General features: G+C 40.3%; 1 pseudogene; it reads right to left on the reverse strand.

The window, feature by feature from the left end:
- Positions 1–625: 625 nt before the first annotated feature.
- Positions 626–976, reverse strand: LOC101693990 (annotated as a pseudogene).
- Positions 977–12,458: the final 11,482 nt, after the last annotated feature.

The following is a 12,458-nucleotide window of genomic DNA, read 5'->3' on the forward strand; positions in this document are numbered from 1 at the left end:
TTATCTCTAAACCCCCCAAGTTATGTGTTGGCAATCAACCCCCTGAGCATATGGCCCACTGATATACATCTGAAGGGTCTCGTGACTAAGGTTTTATTAGACAGTAATAAATGGTATTTTCCCAACAATAACTAGCCCCCTCAAGATACTGGAAACTTTGCTTCCAAAATTTCTTAAAGACTTACGCCATTCCTCCACCCAACTTGAAAGTATATAATGGACCACTTCTCATGACCCCAGTGCTGCTCTTTCTGACCATGGGTCCTGTCCCTGTGCTTGAATAAAACCACCTTTTTGCACCAAAGACGTCTAAAGAATTCTTTCTTGGCTGTTGACTTTGAACCTTAACGTCTTTCCTACATCACTACCTCACTTTGATATGGAAATATCTTCATTAAATATGATCCTCAAAGGAACAATTTCCCTTGGAGTACAGCTGTGAGGACAGGGCACAAAAAGGAAAACTCAAAATAAAACTCTGTATGATAATATTCTAATATATCAAGAAATAAATCCAGTTCCACATGCACTACTAGGTCTCTGTGAAGAGGTCTGGTAACTGAAATTTCCCAGCTATTCAAAAGACACCTAAGCCACAAAAGTGTACCTAGCCCAGCGTTGGCCCTCAGAAGCCAGAAATGTTCTCTCCACTGCAGGCCACACACAAAAATTCGTCTTCATCTTATTCCTTTCTCATAAAGCTGTCCTGTAGTTAGGCTGAACTGTGGAACTGTCTTACCCACGAACAGGAAGATTTCCTTTTCAGCAGGAAGCTGGATCCTTTTCCTAACAATCCACATGAACTGAGGCACCGTGATGTCAGATCTAATCAGATACTTCTGTTTGTGTCAACCATCTGAGAGCCTGAGACTTTTTTCCACAACCCCTGGAACCCGGCTGGATATTTCACTCAGATATTTGCAGATTCCACACATCTGTGTTCCAGCAAGTGGTCCTCCCTGAAGGTTCACATCATGGTGGTGGTGGTGTGGGAGCTGTGGAGCTCAGTGCACCAACCACTGTATTTTGCTATATAGTTCAAATACCTCATAATTTAAAAGTGTGTACAAATGCTGTATAATTAGGAAAGAGAGGCCCATCAAGCCTATGATAAAATGCTCCTTCATGCTTCCCAGCAGCTTTGGGGTCCACAGATACATGCAGACTTGATAGTGGAGAATAAAGTCAGTCCTCTGCTCCACTTCTCTTTTGCCTAATTCTAGCCATTTGACCAAAATGTTTTAATAGTCCTTGATACTGTTGTTCTCCAGAGGATAAATAAAAAATTCTTGCATCGGGCGCCTGGGTGGCTCAGTGGTTTAAGCCGCTGCCTTCAGCTCAGGTCATGATCTCGGGGTCCTGGAATCGAGTTCCACATCGGGCTCTCTGCTCAGCAGGGAGCCTGCTTCCCTCTCTCTCTCTCTCTGCCTACTTGTGATCTCTGTTTATTTAAATAAATAAATAAATAAATAATAAATAAATAAATAAAATCTTTTAAAAAAAAATTCTTGCATCAAGCCCAGCACCAACTCTTTCAAGAATGATTTTACATAAAGTCTTATTATTTCTCTATTATTCATGCAAAGCAATGAATTGCTGATGTGTTTGATAGCAGTTAATGGATAAAGAGTTAGATGGGGAGCTTCTGGAGCGTATATTTTCTTATTAATTATTGTTTTAAAAATCACCCTTTATTAGCCTTTAGTACTGTTAAGTTGCATTTTCCTGGAACACAAACTTGGCCTGCAACATGAACTACTAAACAGAGATGGCACTTCACTAACCTGGGCAGAACCTAAGGAAAGGCAAGAATAGCTAGGCCTTGTGCACAGCAGAACAGGGAGTTGTATGCAGAGTCAGAAAACCTCTTGCTCTCCAGCTCAACAGTCAGCTTCCTCTACTAGATAGCTCATCATGCCTCTGATCCAAGATGGCACATGATGCCTGGTGAGGTACAATTTTAGAAGATGTTTTTAGAGGTGTCTTTGTTCTTTTAGGTAAAGAAAGGAACTGATCCAGGAGCAGAGTTGCACTATTCTGAGGGGAATCCTTTGAATGCTGCTCCCCAACTTAGTTATGCAAATATCAGGGTTATTAACATCCTTTCTCTTGAGGAAGGGACTTCCTGGGAAAGGGAGCAGAGACTTCCACCCACCCATCCACTTTTCCTTAGAATTAAAGTTCAGTAGCCTGTATCAGTGTCAACCAACTGGCCCTGTTCTCTGGTAGAATAGGACACCACAGTTTCTCAAAAGGATGGCACTGAGAGAGAAGGGTGAGTTTAAGTTGGTCGCCTGAACTAAACACAATATTCCCATTGACTGGATTCCCTGTGAGACCCAGCTCTCCCGGCGTTGTGTTGAATATGTGAACGCAAGTCAGCAAAACTCTGATCTTGGAGGCCAAGCATGAGACTCTGGGCTACTGAAGCCAGGCAAGCATCATCCATCCGCCTGCACAAGACCAACACTGAAGTGTGGATGCTGTGTGGCAGGGGCAAGACTAATGCTAGTAGTGATCTAATCAGATTTGAAGTTCTTGATTTTTGCGGTTTGACAGGGTGGATCCTTTTGTATGAAGAAAGCCCCTGAAAGTCTTGGACAGTTCGGGGGAAATCCCTACAGAGGAGATCTTGGGAAAGAACATAGGAGAATTTGAGTAAATCATTGCAAAATTGAAAGATTTAAGATGATGTTTCCGTTAAGCTAGAAAACTATGATTTATAAGTTACATATATGCGTTTCAACTCAAGAATCTACCACTGAGTGCAACTTCCTTTTGTGTCCCTTATTTATTTATTTATTTATTATTTTTAAAAAGATTTTATTTATTTATTTGACAGACAGAGATCACAAGTAGGCGGAGAGGCAGGCAGAGAGAGAGGGAAGCGGGCTCCCTGCTGAGCAGAGAGCCCGACGCCGCGGGGCTCTATCCCAGGAGCCCGATGTGGAACTCGATTCCAGGACCCCGAGATCATGACCTGAGCCAAAGGCAGAGGCTTTAACCCACTGAGCCACTCAGGCGCCCCTGCGTCCCATATTTAAATTCTGAAGTGAGTGAATACAATGACCTCATCTAGGTCAGGTGCCTATTTTGGGGCCATACAGCTAGGAACTCAGGAGAAGAAGGGTTAGTCAGGAGGGTAAATAGGGAGGTATTAACAAAAAGGTCAATATGGATATAAGAAAGGAGACAAGCCATGTTGCTTAGAAGAAGATAGGCTTTGGGCTGCAAAGACTTGAGTTTAAATGTAATGGATGTCACTTATAAGGTAAGTCACCTGAGAAAAATGAACCTCTCTAAACTCAACTCCCCCATCTGTAAATTCGGCATAATAATACCAATCTAATAAAGTAGTAGTGAATACTAAGTAAGGTAAAGGTAAAAAATACCTTGTATGGTTTTTGGCTCATAGACTATTCTCAGGAAAAAGTCAATATTATTCTTAACTCTTCTAACAAGAGTGCCTTGTACAACTCCAGGCTATTATTCTCTGAGGCTTGTAAATGCTTTGAGATTCTTTGGGAAAATGGACTATATTAGGAAGAAAATTTTTTTTAAATTTTATTTATTTGTTTTGTGTTACTGGTTCAGTGGGTCATTGAGATAAGACCAGGAAAGACTAATATTTTTTCTGGCTGTTTGTCCTATGATAGTGAGCGCATTAGTCGAACTCTTATGGTTGCAAATGAAAAAAAAAAAAAAAAGTCCAACTGGCTTAAAACAAAAAAGGAAATTTACTGATTCATGTAAATGAAAAAGTATAGGGTATGGTAGCTTTAAGATTATTTGGACCTGTGTACCCAAAAATGAAGTCAGGAATCTTTTGATTATGCTTTCCTCTGTTTGCTTGCATTGTCTGAAGTGGTAGCAAAGATTCCAAAAATAACTTAGGCTTGCATTCTATCCATTGGAGAGAGAATATCTCTTTCTTTCCTTTCCTTTCCTTTTCTTTTTTTTTCTAGGATTTATTTACTTATTTGAGAGAAAGAGAGAGAGTGGGTGGGGAGGGAGTGGCACAGGAAGAGAGAGAGGATCTCAAGCACTCTCCCCACTAAGCGCAAAGCCCCCCAACCTGGGGTTCAATATCATGATCCATGAGATCATGATCTGAGCTGGAATCATGAGTCTGTTGCTTAACTGACTGGCCCACTCAGGAGATCTGGGAACATCTTTCTTAACAGTTCCAGCACAAAACTGGAATAACACTCTCACTGGCTCAAGTTGGGTCACATGTCCATCTCTGAATAATATTGAGGGCAGGAGATGCAATATTCTGACTGGCCAGATTTGGGTCATATATTCATCACTCTGAGTATGGGGATGGAAGTGTAGGGGTCAGCTCTACCTGGAAGTACATGGAAGATCGGTAGGGAGCCTCAAAAGTATTATTATATACTACTGTATTATATAGTACTGTCTAATACATGTTTACTAAAAGGAGGTTGGGGATGGTATGCTGGAGAAGAAAACAAAGAGCACTTACAGAAGGAACTGCAGCTTTGGAGGGAAATAAGAACCAAATGACCACCCTCTGATTTTTTTGCTCCTACAAAATAATTATATATCAACCTCACAACGTTCACTGAAATACATTTTCTAATCCTATTTGAAAGAGATTATGTAAGTTGACCAATAATGTATTCTTGGATGACAAAAATGAGGCCAATTTTATGAAGATTGACTTATCAGAAGTTGCAGATAAATTACTTCAGAGTAGTTTCACCCTTATCTAGCTAGATGACTTGCATGTGACCACTACCCTAACCATCTCATCCTATAACAAAGGAAATTGCCATCTGTCACTTTGCTTGTATGAAATATTTCTGGAGGTGGCTTGCCAACTTCAGCCAGAATTATAGAACTAATGAGTTTTTAGCTACCATATGCACAGAGTGTAATAATAGCAGGTTCTAGGCAAATGTTGTCTACTTGCTTCTGGGAGTGCTTTCCCTCCATGATAGGAGCAGATGCCCGAGGCTCTATTAAGAATTCTGTTTTCTTCATAAATCTGTACAGTGACATGGAGTCCTCATATTCTAGCGAAGTGATTTTTACATGGAAAACATACCCCTGTTACTCTGTTTCTCTTGGGGTTTTAACCTCTGTCATAGAGAGACTGGCCCTTATTATATCAGAATTGAGTACCAGATGCCTTTGAGAAAATTTGGCAAGTTTTAAATTTCTAATAGGTCTTCTGCTCTGTTGATGGCTCACCGATTTATGTGAAAGCAAACAAGATTTTAATTTTCTAATACTTCTTGCTTCTTCTATTAAAATTATTATTTGGGGGCACCTGGATGGCTCCGTTAAGGAACCAACTCTTGATTTTGGCACAGGTCATGATCTCAGGGTTGTGAGATCAAGTCCTGCATCATGCTTTGTGCTGGGCATGGAGCCTGCTTAAAATTCTCTCTCTTGGGATGCCTGGGTGGCTCAGTAAGTTAAGTATCTGCCTTTGGCTCAGGTCAGTATCTCAGGGTTCTGGGATAGAGTACCCCGTTGGACTCTCTGTTCAGCAGGGAGTCTACTGCTCCCTCTCCAACTGTGCTCTCTCTCCTCCTCTGTGCTCTCTCTCTCACTCTTGCTCTCTCTCAAGTAAATAAATAACATCTTAAAAAAAAAACCAAACACCTCTCTCCTTTCCCTCTGCCCCTCCCACCTTGTGTGCATGTATTTTCTCTTTCTAAAAAAATGTTTTTAAAAATAAAATAAAGGGGCGCCTGGGTGGCTCAGTGGTTTAAGCCTCTGCCTTCGGCTCAGGTCATGATCCCAGGGTTCTGGGATCGAGCCCCGCATCGGGCTCTCTGCTCAGCGGGGAGCCTGCTTCCTCCTCTCTCTCTGCCTGCCTCTGCCTACTTGTGATCTCTCTCTGTCAAATAAATAAAAAAAAAAAATATATAAAAAAAAAAAATAAAATAAAATGACTAAATAGAAATAGGTGCAAATGTACCTAGCCTAGTGCCTTGTACACAATTACTGTAAGAGTCAGGTTAGCTTAGCTTCTGTGGTTGTAGCAAATGACCCCAGATTTTGGTGGCCTAAAATAACAAAACCTAATTTCTTATTCCCACTGTGTGTGCCAAAATTTTCCACAGATGACCATGACATTTATTTCCTTGGGGGTCTAGTATGTGGGACTCAACCAATGGAAATCCATAAGTACTCACAGAGAGACTATTGGGGAAGGGGAGCAGGAGTGAGTCGGTGAATATCTTATAAGTTTATAAATTAGGATGCTTTATTTCTTAAAACTAATACCAGAAAACCCAACTTTATCCATTGACAATGCCTAGAAACAACAATACCCCAGTAAGTACTTAAACAGTTTTATACACACAGGAATTTTTTAAAGATTTATTTATTTATTTATTTATTTGACAGAGAGAAATAGATCACAAGCAGGCAGAGAGGCAGGCGGGGTGGGGAGGGAAGCAGGCTCCCCACTGAGAAGAGAACCTGACGTGGGGCCCAACCCCAGGACCCTGATATCATGACCTGAGCTGAAGGCAGAGGCTCAACCCACTAAGCGACCCAGGCGGCCCCACACAGGAATTTTTATCATTGTTTTATAAAAATGAGACTATTCTACATATACTTCTGTTCTTTTCATTCAATATCTTTAATAAATTAACTTTTGGAAAAATCATTTCATTCTTTGTCTTTGAGCAAACCTTGTTAAGAGTACTATTATGAGCCTTCATTAGATACTAATGTCTAAAATGTGTTCAGAGGGCTTTTTCTAGTTTGACAGTGATGTCTTCTCAATTTTCCAAACACTCATGATCAGGTTTAGGGTTGTACTTCTCCCTCCTGCCGTCTGCTTTTCATGCCTTTCTCCATTCATTAGCACCCCCACCGGAGGAGGGCAAGAAAATGAAGAAGAGGTGAAGCATTACTCAAAAATACCCAGATGAATGGAACAAGAGGGCCCAGAAGCAAAATCTTAACAGTCATTTTTACTTGTGTTAAGGATGGTTGGAAGACATTCCAGTGGCTAATTTTTACCACGTCATCTGTGGATTTGAAAGGAGGAATGTAACTAACTGCCTATTCTTAATTTCTGGGACTTGTGCCATTTCTAGATAATCGTGACAAAGAGTGGGCCTTTAGTAAATGTTGGAAGCATCTATCCAATCAACAAACACTTATTAAGCACCTACCATGTGCTGGGAATCATGCCAGGCAGGCTTAGAATGAATGAACAACTCAGATTTTTGCCTTTTGTCCTACCAAGTGGATCTTCTAGTCTAGGGCATTCCTGTTGAAATTTGGGAGGGAGAGGGGAAGACAGTGGAGGAAAAAATGTATCTGCTCTGCATTAGTTTCCTAAGGTTGCCATAACAAGGTAACCATAAACTGGATGGCCTAAAATAATGAAAGTTTATTATCTCCATAGTTCTGGAGGTTAGATGTCTAAAATCAAGGTGTTGGGGCCAGGCCTTATTGCCTCTGAACTCTGTAGGAGAATCCTTTCTTGCCTCTTCCTAGCTTTGGATGGTTTGTTGGCAGTCTTTGGCATTCCTTGTCTTGCAACTGCCTGTCCCAAATATCCATCTTTGTAGTCACTTGGTGTTATCTCTGTGTCTCTGTCTTCACATGGCCTTCTTATAAAGACACTGGTCATACTGGATTAAGGGCCCACTCTATTTCAGTATGAAGTAACTAATTACATCTGCAATGACTCTATTTTGAAATAAGTTCATATTCCGTAATATTGGGGGTTAAGACTTCAACATATCTTTTTAGGGGGGGACACAATTCAACCCATAACAGATTCTGATTGTCAAACAGTTCAATAAAACATCTGAATTATGGATTTAATTAATCTAGAAAGTTGTTGTTCTCTGTTTAAAAAGAAAAAAAAAAAGCAATAGGGAACATAACTTAGAGACCAGAGTTGGTTTTAATTCTATCTTTATCTCTTACTAACTGATATGACCTTGGGCAAATTAATTAATTCTTTGTGCCTTAGTTACTTTATCTGGAAAATGGATATAATGATCGTACTTATGGGACCATTGTAAGGATTAAATAAATTAATATGGAAAGCCCTTATAATAATGCCTGCCACATGGAGCACCTTGATACATGCCATGTTAGCTTTTTAATTAAAAATAAGTAACCATGGGAAGCCTGGGTGGCTCAGTTGGTTAAGCAGCTGCCTTCGGCTCGGGTCATGATCCCAGCGTCCTGGGATTGAGTCCCACATCAGGCTCCTTGCTCCGCAGGGAGCCTGCTTCTCCCTCTGCCTCTGCCTTCCACTCTGTCTGCCTGTGCTCACTTTCGCTCGCGCTCTCTCTCTGACAAATAAATAAATAAAATCTTTAAAAAAAAAAAAAAAGTAACCATTAATTGATTATTCTTATTTTTTTAAGATTTTGTTTATTTATTTATTTATTTCTTAAAAATACCCTGAACTGCAGGGTTTCCCTATGCTGCTAAGTTACCTTTCCTGGCTTCTTGCAGACCCGTAAAGCCAAAAGACTTCCAAAACCCCCAGAGAAGCATTTCTTCTTTCTCTTGGGCAGTCAGTCTCTGAAGAATAATTGACTGAAATGTTTTCACAGAAAATACATCAGTATTAGGAAAGCCTATATCTATATGTAATTTAAATTTTCTTTATTTCCTTTGGATTTCAACTTAAAATGACCTGAGGGTAATGCATAACTGTGGTACCTGTCTTGGACGTTCCTAAAAGCAAATTGCAGCATTTGCTAGGGCTGGAATGACCTCCCTTAGACCCCAAAAAGTCAGAATGTAGATCTGATCTCCTTAGAGGCCCGGGGTGAATAAAGGATTCTCATCACAACTGCCAGGACTTGTAGTAGACTACTCTGTTCTGTATTCATGCAGGAAACAAAACCACACTATGTAGTCCCTGGTCCCTGTGTCACTGAGTGTTAGAGTCTTCAGGCAGGTGGGGTGGAGGAAATACCAGAAAGAACTGAAAGAGGATATGATTGCAGTGGCAACCAGGTTTCCATTGTTGAACTCATTGTCTTACTTCACTTAAACATCATAGAATTTCTTTTTAGCCAGAAGACCCTTGAGACATTGCTAACTCAGCAGTTAACCCAAAATGTAGAAGGTAATTTAATACAAATGAGTGCAGTTTGTGAATGATTGAACGATTGGCTGATTACAATATCGTAGTGGATTCGAAGCTCTTCTCCTGCCAGTTCTCAGCCATGTGGTTCCAGGACAACGAGCAGCAACATTTCCATCATTTGCATTTAAGAGAAATGCAAATTTTCAAGTCATACCCCAGACCTACTGAATCAGAGGCTCTAGGTGGGACCAGGCAACCTGCGATGCACAAGTGCTGGAGGTTATTCTGAGGTCCACACCAGCGTGACAACTGTTGTCAAAGTGCCATTAATTTACCTCACCTGGCATCCAGATATGCCTTACCAAGGGAGAGTGAAAGCGGTGAAGATGTATACTGCAACTAGTGTTCAGGGAAGGGGCACAGAGATCTATGCATATGCACATGACATGCCCATGTTAAAAAAGGAATTACTGGGGCACCTGGGTGGTGCTGTCAGTAAAGCAAATAACTCTTGGTTTCAGCTCAGGTAGTGATCTCAGAGTCCTGAGACGGTGCCCCATGCTGGGCTCTAACTCAGTGTGGAGTCTGCTTAAGACTCTCTCTCTCAAGGGTGCCTGGGTGGCTCAGTGGGTTAAGCCTCTGCCTTTGGCTCAGGTCATGATCTCAGGGTCCTGAAATCGAGTCCCACATCGGGCTCTCTGCTTGGCAGGGAACCTGCTTCCTCCTCTCTCTCTCTGCCTGCTTCTTTGCCTATTTGTGATCTTTAAAAAAAAAAAAAAAAAGACTCTTAAAAAAAAAAGACTCTGTCTCAAATAAATAAATCTTTTAAAAAATTGTTCATGACACTTGTTAAAAGGAAGATTTTGCTCAAGGAGACTACTACAATGGGGTTTACAGTGGGGAAGAAAAATCTGGCTCAACTCTAAATACAAGGACAAGTGGAGATTTATAGCCAAAAAGCAGAGTGGAGATCAGGGTATGGGAAATTACTAAGAGAAAACATCAAAGCTAATGGGATTCTTGTTAGACTGACTGAACAGGATTCTTGCTAAAGGCAGGCCTGAGCGATAAGATACTGAGGGAGGCGGATGAAGATTTTGATCAGATATTAGGGATGGGGGATTTTCTGCTTAATTGACCCAAGAGAATTCTTGCTAAAACTGGACCAATGGTTCAAGGATAGAGCCCAAGGTCAAGACCTTGAGAGTTTAGAAGAACAAGAATACATTTAGGTCAAGGAGAAAATCTTTGTCATTCATTAGGATAAAAGTGACCACTGTAGGGAAGCAAAATTTACCACCCCGAAATATCTCTGGCAAATGGCTCATTTTAGGTTAGTTATATTTAAGAAACAGAAAGCTCAGAAAGAAACTTTGACTTTTCCCTTACTTCCTAAAAGAATTTAGAGAGAGGACCTGCTTCTAAATCATTCATAGCTACAGAATAATATGAACTAGGTGTGGTGGACAGAGAAGTATTTAGCAAAATCTCTTAAAATTCTTTTCTGTGTCCTCTTGTTCCTGAGTCCAGTAAACATTTGTTTAGCAAACATTTACTCTTCTTCATCTTCCTGTGAATTGTCTTCCTTCCCTTTGAAGTCCTGGACACCTACCCACTTCTCCTTAGTTCAAGATGACTTATTTACCTTATTTTGCCTGTGTTTGGAATCTCTCAAGTTTGTGTGGAGTCTTGGTAAGTATGTAATTAAATTTGTTTTACTCTTTTTAGTCTGTCATCTTAATTATTCAACCAGCCAAAAGAACTAAGAGGGGAAAGAGGAAATTTTCCCCTCCCCAACATCTCTCTTGACTCCATTTTATAGATGAGTACCTGGAGATGCAAAACTGTTAAAGGACTTATCCACACTGCATGGACACTACAAGGCAGTGTGGACACTAGGCCCTAGTTTGCCCAGAGACCACCAGCTCAGAATGTTCTAAAACCACACCACAGAGTCTAAAAGAGAATATCAGCTGCTAGAGGCAGGATGCAAACCCTTTTTCAAGGGAGTTATGGCTCAGACCAGACCTTGGACTTTACAATTCAACTTTTAGCAGAATTTTTGGAGACAAACATTTTTTAAAAAGAAATTTTTTTTTTTTTTTTTTTTTTTTTTTTTTTTTTTTTTTTTTTTAGTTTTGGTGAATACAATTTTAGAGAGTAGCATCTTCTGGGACAACTGGGTAGCTTCATTGGTTAAGCATTCGACTCTTTTTTTTTTTTTTTTTAAGCATCCGACTCTTGATCTCAGATCAGGTCTTGATCTCAGGTTCATGAGTTGAAGCTCTGCCTGGGGCTCCACACTCGTCATAGAGCCTACTTAAAAAAGAAAGAAAGAAAAGAAAAGAAAATAGCACCTACTATGACCACAATTTTATAAAAGAAGTTGATTTTATACCAAAATAAAATATTAGGTATAATCTTAAGATAAAGGACAGATTTTTTAAAATATTAAGTAAACTTGACCATTAAAAAAAAAAAAATGTGTGTTTTTCTCTTATCCCTCCAAAGCAGTAAAACTTTGTGAACAAATGCTCAAAGGAGGCTCATCTGAACAAAGCCTCATATGAAGCTGGAATGCTCCGCCTTAGGCCCTTGATTAACAGGGCCCTTGACTACCTGCCTCACCCTGCAAGGGGCCATCACCAAGAAGAAATTTGATAAATGTTCTTTGATGATAAAAGTGATGAGGACAGAATGGATTTATAAAATTTGTTACAGTTGGGAAACTATATGCTAGAAGAACAGAGGACTTAAATTGCTTTTCCAAGGTCACGTAACCAGTTATAAAAAGAGCTGGTGCTGGAATTGAAATCTTCTATTTCCTGGTTCTGAATCCCTCTCCCTTAGACCACACTGATGTTGATAAGGGAAGTCTAACAGGATCTCTCTTATTCACTTGAGGGAACATATTAACTTACCTGGGCAAGGAAGATATGATAAACTCAAACGTCGTAACTCATTACAAGATTTAAAGATAATATCAGCCCAAGAGATCTCAGGAAATTTGGGGATGTTGGGCATAAGTGGCAAGAAGGCAGCATTAGGAGGAGTGGAGTTTTCAGGTAGGGAACCAGAAATGTTTTCATATGATAAAACACAACCTCTGGCCAGGCTGAACTTAGACAGATATTAATCAATTTCTGGAGTTCCAAACTGGCAAGGCTGGTTGGACAGGCTGTAAACTGAAGGGAAATGGGAAAGGAAGATCCATTTAATTCCTATATTACCAGATATATTTCGTGATCTAGAATAGTAGACTAAGAGTGGTCAGTGGAAAATGATAGAAATGTTGGGGTTCAGAGCCAACAGCCAAGAAAGAATTCTCGAGACATCTTTGGTACAAAAAGATGGTTTTATTAAAGCATAGGGACAGGACCCATAGGCAGAAAGAGCTGCATTGGGG

The sequence above is a fragment of the Mustela putorius genome, unplaced genomic scaffold, assembly GCF_011764305.1.
Source record: "Mustela putorius furo isolate JIRA1106 unplaced genomic scaffold, ASM1176430v1.1 tig00003869_pilon_pilon_pilon, whole genome shotgun sequence".
NCBI classification, from domain to species: Eukaryota; Metazoa; Chordata; class Mammalia; order Carnivora; family Mustelidae; genus Mustela; species Mustela putorius.